At 43.0% G+C, this 14,351-nt stretch overlaps 1 long non-coding RNA gene across 1 annotated transcript in view; it reads left to right on the plus strand.

Moving 5' to 3' along the window:
- The first annotated feature begins 71 nt into the window (after window positions 1-71).
- Window positions 72-14,351, plus strand: part of LOC109321727 — a 17,239-nt gene continuing 2,959 nt past the window's right edge. The window contains exon 1 of the long non-coding RNA XR_002104153.1: window positions 72-694. This is a non-coding gene — a long non-coding RNA (uncharacterized LOC109321727). The remainder of the gene's footprint in view (window positions 695-14,351) is intronic.

Consider the following 14,351-nt stretch of genomic DNA (forward strand, 5'->3'; position numbering starts at 1 on the left):
CTCATGGCTGATTTAAAAACAATACATAGAAAAATAACAGAATCCTAGAGAAGGGCTGGAAGGGACCTCCAGAGGTCACAGAGTCCAGATCCCTGCCCGAGGCAGGAGCAGCCCTATCCAAACCATGCTATACAACTCCACCTAAGAATACCACCAACCCTGACACAGCCTGCCACAGGTAAAGCAGGAGGACCACAGCAGCCAGCATCCTGCTGGCATGTTCTGCATTCTCATTTTTTGAACCTTTGCACTCCACATGTTTAGGCTTTTCTCTGCCACTGTGATAACAAGAAACTTCCTTAGAAACAAGGAAAATGGAGAGTCCCAGGGAACTGCATGACTTCAGGGGCCAGGCCTTTAAGTCACCAACCTCAAGAGACAAGCAAATCAGGACATTTTGAAAAAAATGCTTCACCATTTAAGTAGCCCTGATGAAATCAGACTTGGGTCTCTGGGGACCTACATCAAGCTCTTAATCACAAGCTCATCTTTTTTCTTGAATGACTGCCTCCAAGGCAGAGGAACAACACTATAGGAACAAAGAGAACAAGGAAGTCATTCCAGACTACCGCAAACAGCAACAGGACTGACCATATAGGCATATGCATGTAAAACAGTTGATGATTCTTCAAAATAGGAACAAAGAGACTGAAAACTACTGACCATCATAGTAGTTGCTTCCAGTGTCACTCAGGTACCATTTCTGATCAACATATATTCTCCCTTCCCATCTTCTCAAATATATAACACACCTGTTCACATTAAATATTTAAATACATTATAGAAACAGTGACGAGTAGGGTCTTGTTTTACCAATATGGGAGGGGGGGTTTCATTAATATAACCAAAAAAGGACTCCCAACAACCATGAACATCCTGCAGTTTGGCCTTCAGCAGAGAATTTAGCTATAACCAACCCACCATGTGTTAAATGCCTAGGCCTTTTTACATGATATTAAAGTGGGATAGGTACTGTAGCAAACTCCAGCTGCTGGAAGAAGGGACTTTTCAAACCCAGGGAAATTATACCAACAGGCAAAGCTTTGACAAAATCTATTTTTACATTTATCTGGAGTAAGGTTTTTCTTGTAAGTCCATAAAATACCATTTTTCCTTTAGCATCTTCATAAGAGTGGGCAAACAAATTTCACACTTGGGCTGGTTAATTTTCTTGGCAGTGTTGTCAATTACCAGTATTGGAAAGACAGGCTGCCTGCATATTTCCGCATGCCCCTGTGCATCACTGCATGCTTGTGTGGGACCTGATGGGAAAGACCTCCAAGAGGAAAAAAATAAACACAGCTATTGCTGTGTCAAGCTGTAGATGCAGATTTAATGCAGCGTGTTCTCTGGTTTCACTTCCAATTCCTTCCCTAACATTAAAGTCCCCTAATTTCCCTGGCTCCACAAGCGACTGGTAGGGAGGGACCGGGGGGGGGGGCGCATGTGTCCCCCTTGGAGATTGGCCCCTGACTTGGCACCACTCAGGACAGGGCAGTTTTTTTGCCGTGCGGGCCAACAGAGTGTTGAGGGGGAGCACTAAGCCACAGCACATAAGTATAGGATATGGGGCTTTTGGCCTCCCCCAGGGCCCGCCCATATATTGTGTCCCCCCCAGACTCAGGAGGCACCAGTCACCCCTGCCTGGCTCAGTTTCTTCACAGGCATAATCTGGCCGGCGCTTAGCTCCCTAGTTCATTCAAGGTGCATGAGGATTAATTTCAGGGTTGATCACACTGGATATCCACATATAGACCACATGCTTCCACACTGGGTCCTGGATTTTTACCAGAACTGTTAATAGCTCCTTATTTCTATCTTTGCTTTGGGTACTTCTTTCATCTTACTCCCCCTCCTTACCCCACCCTACCAATACACACACACCTAGGTAGGAGTGACAGAGTTCATTTAGAAATATGTTCCATGTGATTGAATAGGACTGATGACCTGGAGGATGGCCAGTCCATCCCTTGCAAAATAAGGGGGTCTATGATGTTCCTAAGGAAGTTTCCACAGGACTGGTTGAGGAGAGTACAGTGCTGGAGTAGTGGCACTTACCTATTCCACAACTGATTTTCTCCTCCTTACTCTGGAAGTAGATGACTGATGCTAACTGTATTTATACTATGCATCTCTACTCAAGAGTAGCACAAATGGAAGTAGTGAGTCATTTACTATGAGTCTACCAGATAGGAAGAAAAGATTAGACACTGATCTCAAGACAAAAAAGTGCTTTCAGAAAGGTTTCCTTCACTGACTACTTGTACTTGCTTATGTTGTGCCCATTAAGTGTTGTCTTTAGCGTTAAATAGAGTTGCATTCAAATTCTCTTGCATCATTACTCAGTGTTGATGCATTGTTATCCCTTATTAGCTTTTGATGCAGATTCAACATTAAATAAACGGGGTATAGATTGATCAGATTTTGCTATAGCAAGAGTAGTTTTAGACATGCTTGGTTATACAGTTCATTGTACAGACAACCAACATGAATTAAACAACTCAGTCATTGTTTTTACAAAACCAGTGCATTATGCAAACCATAAAAACACTTTCCACCATACCTGTAGAACCAAGAAGGGATTAAAATGAAGTGGAAAAGTAGAGTACTTCTTAGAAGAAAGGAGCTCATTCTTGAAATGCATGCATTTCTTCCTTCCAAGAAAACATCTCTCTCTCTCTCTCTCTCTCACTGAGAACATTTGTGGTTTATTTTAATGTGCAGCAGTTTTGAGTGTTTCCTGTGATAGGCAGAATGCCCAAGAGACTGGCGGGAAGCACCAAATACAGCTGCTAACATGTGAAAGTAGCAATGGCATTACCACCTCTTCGTCTCTAGGCATAGCCTGTGCAGCATCTTTATAACAACGTGGAGGTATTTATCATGTCAAAAGGTAGTTGGGCTACTATTTTTAGTGCAACACACCCACTCATTCATTCTTGGAACTGATGCCAGGTAGGTGTTTTACAAATCATGACATTTCTTTGTACATTATTTGCAGACTGATGTAAACTCATTATTCAAACATTACAAGTCACTTGGAAGACTTGCAAAAGTGACTGCAAAGGGAAAGGCAGGGCTTATGTATATCCTGCCAGTGATACACATCTTTGGAATGATATAGGCGTCAACATAGAGGCTTTTCTTGACATAGTAAAAATGTTAAAGAGCTTTACTCTTGACTCAGACCTTCTAGCAGCACCTGATTCTGCATGGACTGTGTAAAAAACACCAGAAGGTGCTACTAAAACTTTTATAGAAAGAAATTGAGCAAGGGACTCTAGCATTCAAATGCAACGGTGCCATTACTTAAGGGCACTAGTACACAGCTTTATAAGGGACAATAGTTATAATCTTTAATTCTGAGCTCTCAAAAATGACATTCATGGATAAGTGTGTCATGGTAAAGCTCCCTCAGGTGAACAGCTCCACACTGGACCTACAGTCCAGTCCTATACTTAGACTTTCCCTTGGTCTAACCAGTCTCTCTAGCATCATATCTTTTGTCTTCTGACATTTCCTGGGCAGATTCTTCTATGCCTTCATGGAAGTGAGGTCTCATGATTCAGTTGCTGGAGGACTCCAGTACCTGTTTAGACCCTGCTAAGACCCACTATCTGCTTATGCCCACATCCTTTCCCAGCACTCCAACTTTAGGCACTCCAGAAACAGCTAACCACTCTGTAGATATGACAGTTGAAAGGCAGAAAACTTCTGTGGTGAAAAATGAAGAGATATGGACCCTAACAAAAGAGTAAAACTCCCACTCACTCTTTGGTGCATCAGTTTCCTCACCACTCTGCAATAGTCTTTGGAAACAGATCAGGACCCCGCTTTGGGCAGGGGGCTGGACTCGATCTCCCGAGGTCCCTTCCAGCCCTTATGTCTATGAATCTATGAAAGTCCAAGTTCCTCCTTTTGCACAGCCTTCCTTTCTGCTTTTTTTCTTCTCTAAAATTCCTGGTGAGAAAATGACAATCTTCTCTGGTCATGTGATATCCTGATTAGCCCTATCAGATAATTTGTCACTTAGTTAGTTATTAGACTACCTGGATGGACAGATTTTCTTGGATTGGCCATGGATGTTTCTATTTGAGAAACAGACCATCCCTCCATCATTACCTCTGTGTTAAAACCCCATAAACAGGCAACAAAGGCAGACTTGCTTTAGAGTAAAAATGGAGTTGTAGTTGGATTAAACTATATACAGAGAGTTCATAAACTCAAGCAGAATTCATTGGGGAACATGATTTCCAAAATCATCTGGTCTACACTTATTAAAACAGGAGTTTTTGGACAAGAAACGTAAGTTTGAACATATTATTGCAGCCTTAGAAATGCCCCTTAAGACACTCAAAATAAGGAACAAAGGAAGCACTTTTATGCTTTTCTTTTAGCTGTAACACACATCTTTATGGGCAAGTGATAGAAGAAAGCCTAGCTCATAGTAAAAATTAACACAACTGACTGGCTCTTCAGATTATGCAAGTCACCATAGGTTCATAATCCAATAAAGATTTGCCAATTTTAAGCACAGTAAGGAACTTGTCCAATTAGTTCTTCAGATACGGGTGAAACAGATTTATTATATCATGTGTTACAGACTTTGAAGATTTTTCACATGAAAGGAACATTTCCATGAGTTATGTCCACAAAAGTAACACTACCCTGTTTCACATGGCATGTTTTGGAGGGGGCCCTGTGAAGCAACAATCTACGTTTATATTTTGGCAACACTGGGATCTTTTGGCACACTGGAAAAATGTTCATAAAATACACTGATTTTTGTCTTAAAAAAAGCAATTAAATTAAACTGGGAATAATAGTCAAATGCCTTTGTTTTCCCATAGGACTGTATACTGTATTTCCTAGTATTAAATATGACAGTTACTAGGTTAGTTTTACAACTATTACAACTAGCATAAAAAGTCAAAGTAGACTCCACTTTTGCCAGCAGTGAATTTGAACTGCTATGTTCATGCAGTGGTTCATTTTATACAGAGATTTTCTTATTCAGAGTGCTCTAAAACACTGATGGTTGATTCTCAGAAAAGGTATTTCTTTCTCCGTTATGTTAGTCTTGCATTCCAATGCACACAGAGGGGCGGGGAGGAGGGAAACTACATTCTACATCTACCAGAAGGAAGAGTGCACGAAGAGCGAAGCACAGGCCAGACCCTTCTAGTCTTGCATCTGTTTTTCACACAAAGAAACTTTATAACGAAACACCAAAAGGTATCATCTGAGGGATGCAGTTATCCCTCCACCCCCATGACACTCACCACTTATGGGAACAAATGTAGACCTCCAATTCTTGTTAACGATATTCTTTCCCCTGCGTGTTGGTCTCGCTGGTCCTGATCCTGTTTATTTTCTGTCTCCTGCCTTTATACCTTAAGCATTGCGAGAGGACCCAAAAGGTTTTTCTCCTTTCAGTAACTGTAGGAAAAAAGCCCTCTTGGTCCTCAGCAGTATATTAATTATGCTGGAAACTGATAAAAGAAAATAAATAGGCTCAAGAACACTGGAAGCAAATATTCAGGGCTTGTCTTCACTAAAATGCTATACTACTTTAAGTATCTTGGTAAAGTCATAATAGTGAGGATAGGGCTATATAATATGATGGTGTTTTCTAGAAGAATAGCTAATCCCATGTGAAGAGAGGAATAAATCATGCCATTATAAAGTAATTTTATGTAGATATTACTATTTCACTAGAGAAAGAGAGAAATTACATCCACTGAGCTGGGGGTTGGCAATTTATGGCCCACAGAGAGATTGGATCAGGTCTGCATTTTCCTGAAGGCGCACCAAGGCCTGGCTGATTGATCCAGTTTCTGTTTTGCTAAGGGTGCATGCACTAATTGACTCCAGCTGCTCCACCTGCACGGAAGGCTTCTCTTCCTCATCTACAGCCTTCTACAGAAGAACAAGAACATGGCTTTCTCTTTCTTTAAAACAAAGGTGGAGTTAGTGTTTACTGGCTAATACACAGAAGCAGTGCTGGGCGGAGGTTAGAACAGAGGTCTCTCACTTCCCAGTTGAGTACCTTAACCTCTCAGCAATGCTCCTGATTCATCCCTTTCTGGGCCGATGAATCTTTCATTTGTTTCTTAAGCAGGAAGGGCTGTATTCCAGTCCAGTCTTTCATGTGGTGTCTAGAGCAGTGGTCTCCAAACTTTTTTGATTGCACACCCCTATTAGTAAAAAATTTTTGAGCACCACCCCCATATATGTATATTTATATTCGCGCACCCCTATCAGTAAAAAAATTTTGATCACGCACCCCCAATATATGTATATTTATATAAATATAAATAGAAGTTCTAATATTTTCTTCCCGCATCCCAGTGGATCGCCTTGCGCACCCCCTGCAGTACGCACTCCCCACTTTGGAGACCACTGTGGTACAGCACACCACTGAAGTATCAGAAATATGATTTGAACCTTCTCAGGCTGAGGAAGGTATTAAACTAGAGTCTCCCACTTTCTGGCTGAGTGATCTGTCCAATCGCCATTACATAAGGTGACGAACTTCATCTCAGCATGGGGCTGCTGCAACTGCATTTTATAAGCAGCCAGACTGTCACTGTGAGGGGAAATACTCTAAGGCAACACCTACCAGATGGAAGCCTGTGGGGGATTCAGGCAAAGGAATACTTTGTTTTTGGACCTCAGCTGCGGTTAAAATTAGGTTATGCACCAAGCTGCTCAGCCCTCTCAAAACTGGGGCAGGTTCAGGACAGGTGCAGATGCCAAACTCTAGAATCTTGGGGAATTTTTCGGGATGGCAATAAGGTACCTATGGAGGCACCTCGAGGAAAAGGCAGCAGCTGAGCCAAGATTTTTTACAACTGCAATTTTAGACTTAGGCAGAATTTAAGTGTCCTGCTCCTTTAGTGGATCTCCTTTAGGCTCTCTGGGTCATCCCCACAAGCTCCATATGGCACTCTCAAAATTTTAATTTCCTTCCCAATTTCCTTCCAAAATGTACCATGCTACACAGTTCTCAATGCTTTCCATCCCAAAAGAAAGAACGCTTAGCTTATTTATTTTAGGAAGGAAATATTCTAAACACGTTCTAAAAGCAAATAGGAAGAGCTTGTGAACTGGAACAGTTTGTTAGAGAAAATCCCCAAAAATGAAACGGAACCAAAAAAGTATAATAAAATGATCCTCTGAAAACATGCACTCTTTTTCCCTCTGTATTCTGAAGCTACCTGCCTGCCCATACCAGCCCAAGGCACAGCTGGATATATCCACTATGCATGGATCCTGTCAAGTGGAGCGATCTCTAAAGTAGTGTTCTAGCTTGTGTACTTTAAATCACTGTACATATCTAAGACGCATGTAAAGTAGCCTGGAGATGATGAAAAAATAGCTTTACTCTTAAAAGAACATATAAGTTAGAGCAGGTGGCCTCATAAGGTTTTTTTCCCCTAATCACAAAGTTTCATATGCTCCCCATTTGTGAGACAATTAACTAACTGAAACCAAATAGGATGGGCCAAGCCATGCAAAATCTATAGACTGTAAATTTCTACTAGGAAAACGCAAGCAATGAACTGCCTATCATTCAATTCAAGTACTTTCTTTCATTTTACTGTATTTTGACCACACTTCTATTAGGTTCTAAGTGGGAAAAATAAAATATATGCTGGAAACATAGTAGAAGAGCAACATGAAGAAACACCAACATACTTCGTCTGTTTTTAAAACAAGGTGCAAAAAACATAGATTTTATTTATAAGCTATTTTGTAACACTTGTGTGCTTTGCCCACGTCTCTCCAGGACCCATAGTAAGAAAAATAAAATGAATAACTGAAATACACTGAAAAAAAAGGTAGAATGAAGAAGATGCAACTCTCACCACTACCTTTGCTGTTTTTTATAACAAGGTATAAATTAAACAACTTTTGATTTCTAAACTATTTTGCATTACTTTTATATAGTACTGTCACAAAAGATTACTATCAGAGTTACAATTCATTTACTTAACTGTTCATAGCTGTAAACTGTATTCAATAAAAAGGATGTTTTGCTCACAAGCCAGAGCAAACTGCCTCTTTATAAATGCATTACAGTAACACTGAAGTCCAGATGCCCTTGGACTTTGTACTCTGCATACATATTTCAAATGACTAAACTTTTCAAAACAGGGACAGTCTAATCAAAATAGAAAATGGATGGGAGAAAGGATGTACAACCTTCATTTTATAAGTGGGGAACTGAGGAAGGGAAAAGGGTTAGGGTTTAAAAATATATATTATATATATACACACACACACACACACATACATACACACTGGCTTCTTTTTGCTAAGTATGTTGCTGACTTCAGGAGAAGCTGAATTTGTCTTAGTCCAAGTATTTTTGAAAATCCCTCCCCAGCTGTATTGTCTAGTCACAGAGAGGCTAATGGAGAAAAATGTAATTAATTGGGTTAGTCTGTCATCAGGCAGAAGGCAGGGTTCGATTTGCACCTTATATATTAACAACATGAGAGATGTATAGCATAAGCTTTTGTAAGTAGAAGGCTTCATCAGATCCTGTGAAGGGACCGAGAGCAGAGGCAGGATTTGAAGCCAAATCTCTCCAGTCCCAGTCCAATGCCTAAACTGTTTTACCCTTTTATTTGCTCCCACATAATTTGCTGCACATTTCTTTCCCTCTAGACTCCTATGCAAAACACATAGCAAAGATTAGTTTATTGAAATGGCAACAAATGGCACCCAGCTGCATTCTGTCCTCTCCTTTTACTGGCTTCATAATCCACAACATACAGTGGCAAATGTTATTTTGGTACCTTGAACTTCCTGACACACAACTTAGAAATAGTCTCTCTATCTATACCATTCATTCTGCTCTCAAGTATTTGAGCTTTATGTAGTTTCACATTTATATTTGCATGCAGTCTTTCAGCTGGTGGGAAACAGGTGCAAGACCAAATGGCCCTCGCCAAATCGTGTGAAGATTCTACAGTTCCTGAAACAAACCTTTATTTCCACTTTCCTGCCTTGGCACATGTTCTTTAACCCTTTCACAACTGAGGGTTTATGCCAGGGTAGAACGTAGCAGTCTTCCATTAGATTAGTGTCCCCAAACTAGAGTCTATGATTGAACATGCATTTTTTTTCTCCAGTTGCGTAGCCATGTTTGGCTACAATCAAAAGCTAAAACCAAAACAAACCTGGGCACTAACCAGGTTACCATTTAGAAGTCAGAGGAATAGGGAACTGTGTGCATGTGCGCACATACACATTTCTTATATTACACTGTCATAAATTACAGCGTAACCACTGCTTGCACCAAAAGCATTTTCAAGTGTTTATACTGGGATGAAGCGAGCATTTGTCTATGAGGTTTAATTGCCCACTACAGGAATTTGGAAAAATATTATCACAATGATGCAATAGAGTCAAATTAACTTTCTACATGCAGACTTCCAGGAAATCCTTAGCACTTTTCAGGACTGAAATGTGCTGAGCAACATCAGTCCCTGTTGCCTTCTACAGGTGTGGAAGGGGTTCAGAACCTCACAGGAAGGACTCAGTATCTTCAAGCTTTGTGTCCTAACTCCAGTACTTTAAAACAAGAGTAAATGATTCCTTATTATTCTGGAGAGAAGAGTTTGCTGTAAGGGAATATTGCCCAGGAGCCTACATACTTCTGTGTTTAAGAGTTGTATTTATAACAGTACTTCTCAGTGGGCGCATCTACACGTGGTGATTTAAGTTACATCAGCCATTTTTAAGGCACATGAAGGGTGCAGGTCTACATGTGTGTACCCTCCATGCATCTTAAACATGGCCATTTTAGGCTAATCATGCCTAAATTTAATACCTGCATAAAGCAGGTATCAGATTTAGGTGCAATTAGTTAAGGCACCTTAACTCATGTGTGGACACCTTAGGGCACCTTATGCTGTGTAACTGAGCAGGCCGGAGCCAAAGCCTGCAGGGCCCTGTGCTACCACCAGGCACTGCCAAGACGACTTTGCGGTGGATGCTGTTATGCAAGGAGCAGATGCTGGAACTGGAGAAGCAGTTCTGGCAGCAGCGGTCTCTCCTGGTGTGCCAACCAACTTGGGACTAAGTCAGCAGAGAGAGCAGGACGCACAAGTCCTGTCAAATCACAAGGGAAAGGCCCCACTATGACTCCCTTCAGGGGAAGGGGGCAGCACAGCACAGGTTTGCTAGCAGCTCCCCTGTGCCTCTCCTTTGGGGAGTTTTTGGGTTGGCCAATGCTGCCCACCTGGGATTCAGGTGCCCTTAGAAGCCTGTGCTGGGGGGCCCATCTGGGACAACAAGCAGGCTGAGACTGCATCTTCCCCCAGCACCTGGCACGGCTTTCCCTGCTCTATCCACCTCCATCCCCGTCCCTGCTGGACGCTGCCTATAGGAGAGGCAGTGTGAGCTCCTTGGGGCTTTGTGCCCAGACTGAGCTGTGCAACACAGGTGGGGGCTCTGCTCTCTCCTTGGCCTACCTGATCCATGACCAAGCCCCTGCCCGCTCAGCTGTAGGTCTCATGGCCCTGCCGAATCCAGAGGAGGGGGTGCAGTCAGGGCCATGGTGCATGCGATGCGTCCTGCTGCCCCCAGGCAGGGATGGGGCGCTGCACTGGCCAGACTGTGCTTCCCGGAAGCAGCAGCTCCTTCCAGGTGCCACTGCCACTACTGTCAGACCCAGCCTTACTGCCCAGGCACCCTCGTTCATCTACCCCACACACCCACCACTGGGGATGCAGGATGGAAGGCAGGGGCGGGGGGGGTCACAGGGTCTCCATGGTAACCAGCCTGGGACCTGCAGGAATAGGGTGCACTTGGCTGGGCAGATGACATGGAGCCAAGGCCGGGCAGGGAGCAGTGTCAGAGTGAGACAGGCAGGTGGGGGCTAGGATCATGGGGTGGGGACAGCCCAGAGCCAGGGGCCAGGACATGGCTGAGTCGCAGTCCACTCTTTGCATGTCCCTGTGACAGGCACTGGTCCCATGGGCAGGTGGGGTGTGGAGCAGATCTCAGCTCTGCTCTAGTATCCAGCCCCACACTGTAATAACCCCATGATCCCAATCCCAGACCCAGCCCTGCCTACCCATGCCACTCCCAGACACTGCTCCCTTCCTGCCTGTGGCCCCAACCCATCTTCCCAGCTGAGCATGGGACAGAGACACTTAGGGAGTTTTGATAAGTTGTTGCCAGTAAGGGGAAGGGGGTGCTGACCCAGTTCATGACAGCTCACCAAAAACCCTTAAGTAGCCTTCCAGCCCAAATAATTACCCGCCTGTCTTAAGGTATTGTAGAATCCATTTTTCCAATGTATTTATTTTACACATTTGGCAGCAGTCTGGGTAGTCCACTTCACTGGTTCCCCAGGAAGTCAGTCGCAGTGCTTAAGTGCAGACAGTCAAAAAGCCCAAGGCTGAATCAATTCAATCTTCACAGGTTAGTCTGAAATGCATAGATTAAGCCAATAAACAAATGAACAGACATTGACTTTTGATTCTGAAATTGCGGCCACATGCCTGACATATGATCTAGCACCCCCTGGCTTCTGGCCTACCTTCCTTCTTGGCTGGAGCAGACAGCTTGGGCCAAGGCCAGCTTGGCCACCCTGCAAGGGGTGGGAGGGGGTTTGCCAAGGAGGTTCAAAGCATTCTGGGATGTTGGGGGACTGTGAGTTAGCTTGAATCTGGAGGGGATCTGGGACAGAAGTTCAGTAAACTGATTTAACCTACATCAGTTAAAGTCTGATACTATATCCATCTAAGTTTATCTTAAACTGGTTTCAGCCATTTAGAAAGTGGCTTATGTGCACTGAATTTCTGTTGTGTTACAGATTTGAACCAGATTCTGATCACTTAGACCAGTTTGTGTGTAATTTCTGTCCTGAGTCAATAAAGTCAAATTCCCAGTTTCTAACAACACCAACCGCCTCTATCAAGCAACATCACTGTAAGTGGTGATCCATATGGGAATAGGAACTGCTGAAAAATTTGGAAGCTTGAAACAGGCCAGTGTGTATCCTCATGAAATAAAAGTGAAAAAGATGAGAAATCAGTGGAGCTCTGTTGTCTAGTTTCATTAAGTAACCCGACTGAAGATCAACAAAAATTGGTTAACCCTGACTGATGCAGGAAGGTTCAAATTCCACTTCCAAGCCTTCTTGCAGAATCAACTGAGTGCTGGTGCTGCTCTTCTCAGATAAGAACAGCTAGCTTGTAGTGTAGAAATGGAGCGGGTGCCTGGGAAATGCACTGATTTACAGCATCCTTTGCCTCGATTCTTTAGGGCACTTCTGGCTAATAACCAGTTTCATAGAAGTTGGTCAGCCAGTGCCAGTACACACAGGGATTAAAAAAATCTGTCTCTAAATTAGGCACACAAATTTAAATCTGTGGTGACACTGATTGCATTTAATTTGACTTGAAATGTTTCCTCTCTGGAGGAAGTTAAAGTCTCCCCAAGTACATGCTGCATATTTAATTCCTCATAGCAAGTCTGCCACCACACAGCTGTCCCACTGCCGTAGGATATGCAGCTGTCTAAACGTTGACTGCAGGCATCATCAACAGGTGATCAAGAACCTTAGGCTAGCCTCCCTCTTTAGCCCCCCCGCCCCCACAGCACACACTAGTTTTGCATAGATACATTTTTTTTTTTTGGAAACGAGACAGTTAATTAAACAGGCCTATATATCCAATGATCATAACAACATTTACTATGTAAATTGTCAGGAGACTGACAACTTATAAAAAGTAAAGAGTATAGATGAGCCATCTAGTAGGACAGGTTTAGATTTGCGCTTAATGCCTATTTTGTCCCTATTTACCATGCTACTGTAAGTGCAAAAGATTATTGCTTTTATAGACCCCTAGCATGTTGCTGTTGCCGCTTGTTTAAAAGAGCTAAAAGTCACTGGTGTGATATATAAAATATATGCTTTATATAAGGACACCAGGGTTGCAAAGTCAAGTACCTGGAAGTTGAGAAATGCCAGAATTAAGGTAGTCGGCAGAACCATAATTTAGCCACCTGATGCACACAGTTAATAGACTTTAATCACATCTTACTATTTTCCCACAGAACATTTCCATCACTCAGTTCAAACCAGATTCTCCATTTTTGTGATTGCTTGATGTGTGACCCTTTGCCCTACCAACAGCATACTAGTCAAAGCCTACACCAAAGGCAGAATTACTAGTTTCCTCAAGGGCTTTCTTACAGTATGAAAAGAGCTGTTCATAAGCATTTATTTTCAGAACATGCCTGTGAGATGAAGGAACATTTCCCTTATTTTATAGAAAGGGATAGGAGGCATGTCTGGCAAATCAGACCCCATTTCAAATCAGGCAAAAGGAGTGATTGAAGAATGTCTTGCATTTAAAAGCTTGCCTATCCCAACTGCATAGTTGGTACAATAAAAGACACCATCCTAAGAACTCCTTGCCTATGACAGGCGTTTTAAGGGACTTGTCCAGCATCGCACAGATTCCTTATATCTGTGAAGGAATTCCTGATTTCTCTAGGACAGCACCGACACTGCCATGAAACTGTTCTCTCTTCCTGCTGTCCCCTACCTCAATTGCTCTACACCAGTAATTCTCAAACAGGTACCCTGGGGTGCTGCCAGATCCTTTGAAGAGTTCCACAAGGTGAGGAGATAAACCAAGCAGATAAGCCAAGCGCTGCCTGGATGATCCTCCACCCCTACTACCACCCCTTGCTTAGGGAGGTAAGCAGTCATGTATAAATTGGGTTTTGAAATTAGTTAACTGTGTAGAACCTAAAAAGTTATGGAGAACTGCCCTACATCTTCTAGCTTCTACAATGAAGGAGAAATCCTATTGATAGGACCACCGTGGGTCACCCTAAGATACACCATGCACCAAAGGCAGCAAATAGCCACTAAAAAAAGTCATATGCTCCCATCACATGCAAAGGCACAAAGGAGTCAGTTGCTCAAGTAACTTTAATTCTGGCAGCTCCCAGCTTTTGAGCACTCAACTGTACAACTTCAGTGTTGTTCTTTTAAATGGAGCTGCTTCATTTCCTACTTTCTTTTAAAGGCACTTTTTAGAATCATAAAATCAATGAGTGGGAAGGGACCTAGACAGATCATCTAGTCCGACCCCCTGCCATGGGCAGGAAGGAGCACTGGGGGTGGCAGGGGTCATAAGACCCCAGCCAAGCGCCTATCCAGTCTCCTTTTGAAGATCTCCAGGGACGATGAGAGCACCACCTCTCTGGGAAGCCCATTCCAGGCTCTGGCCACCCTTACCGTGAAGTAGTTCTTCCTAATATCTAACCTAAACCTCTCCTCCCTCAGCTTGTGGCCATTGTTCCCGGTGACT

Source organism: Crocodylus porosus, unplaced genomic scaffold, assembly GCF_001723895.1.
Source record: "Crocodylus porosus isolate Cpor-Errol unplaced genomic scaffold, CroPor_comp1, whole genome shotgun sequence".
NCBI classification, from domain to species: domain Eukaryota; kingdom Metazoa; phylum Chordata; order Crocodylia; family Crocodylidae; genus Crocodylus; species Crocodylus porosus.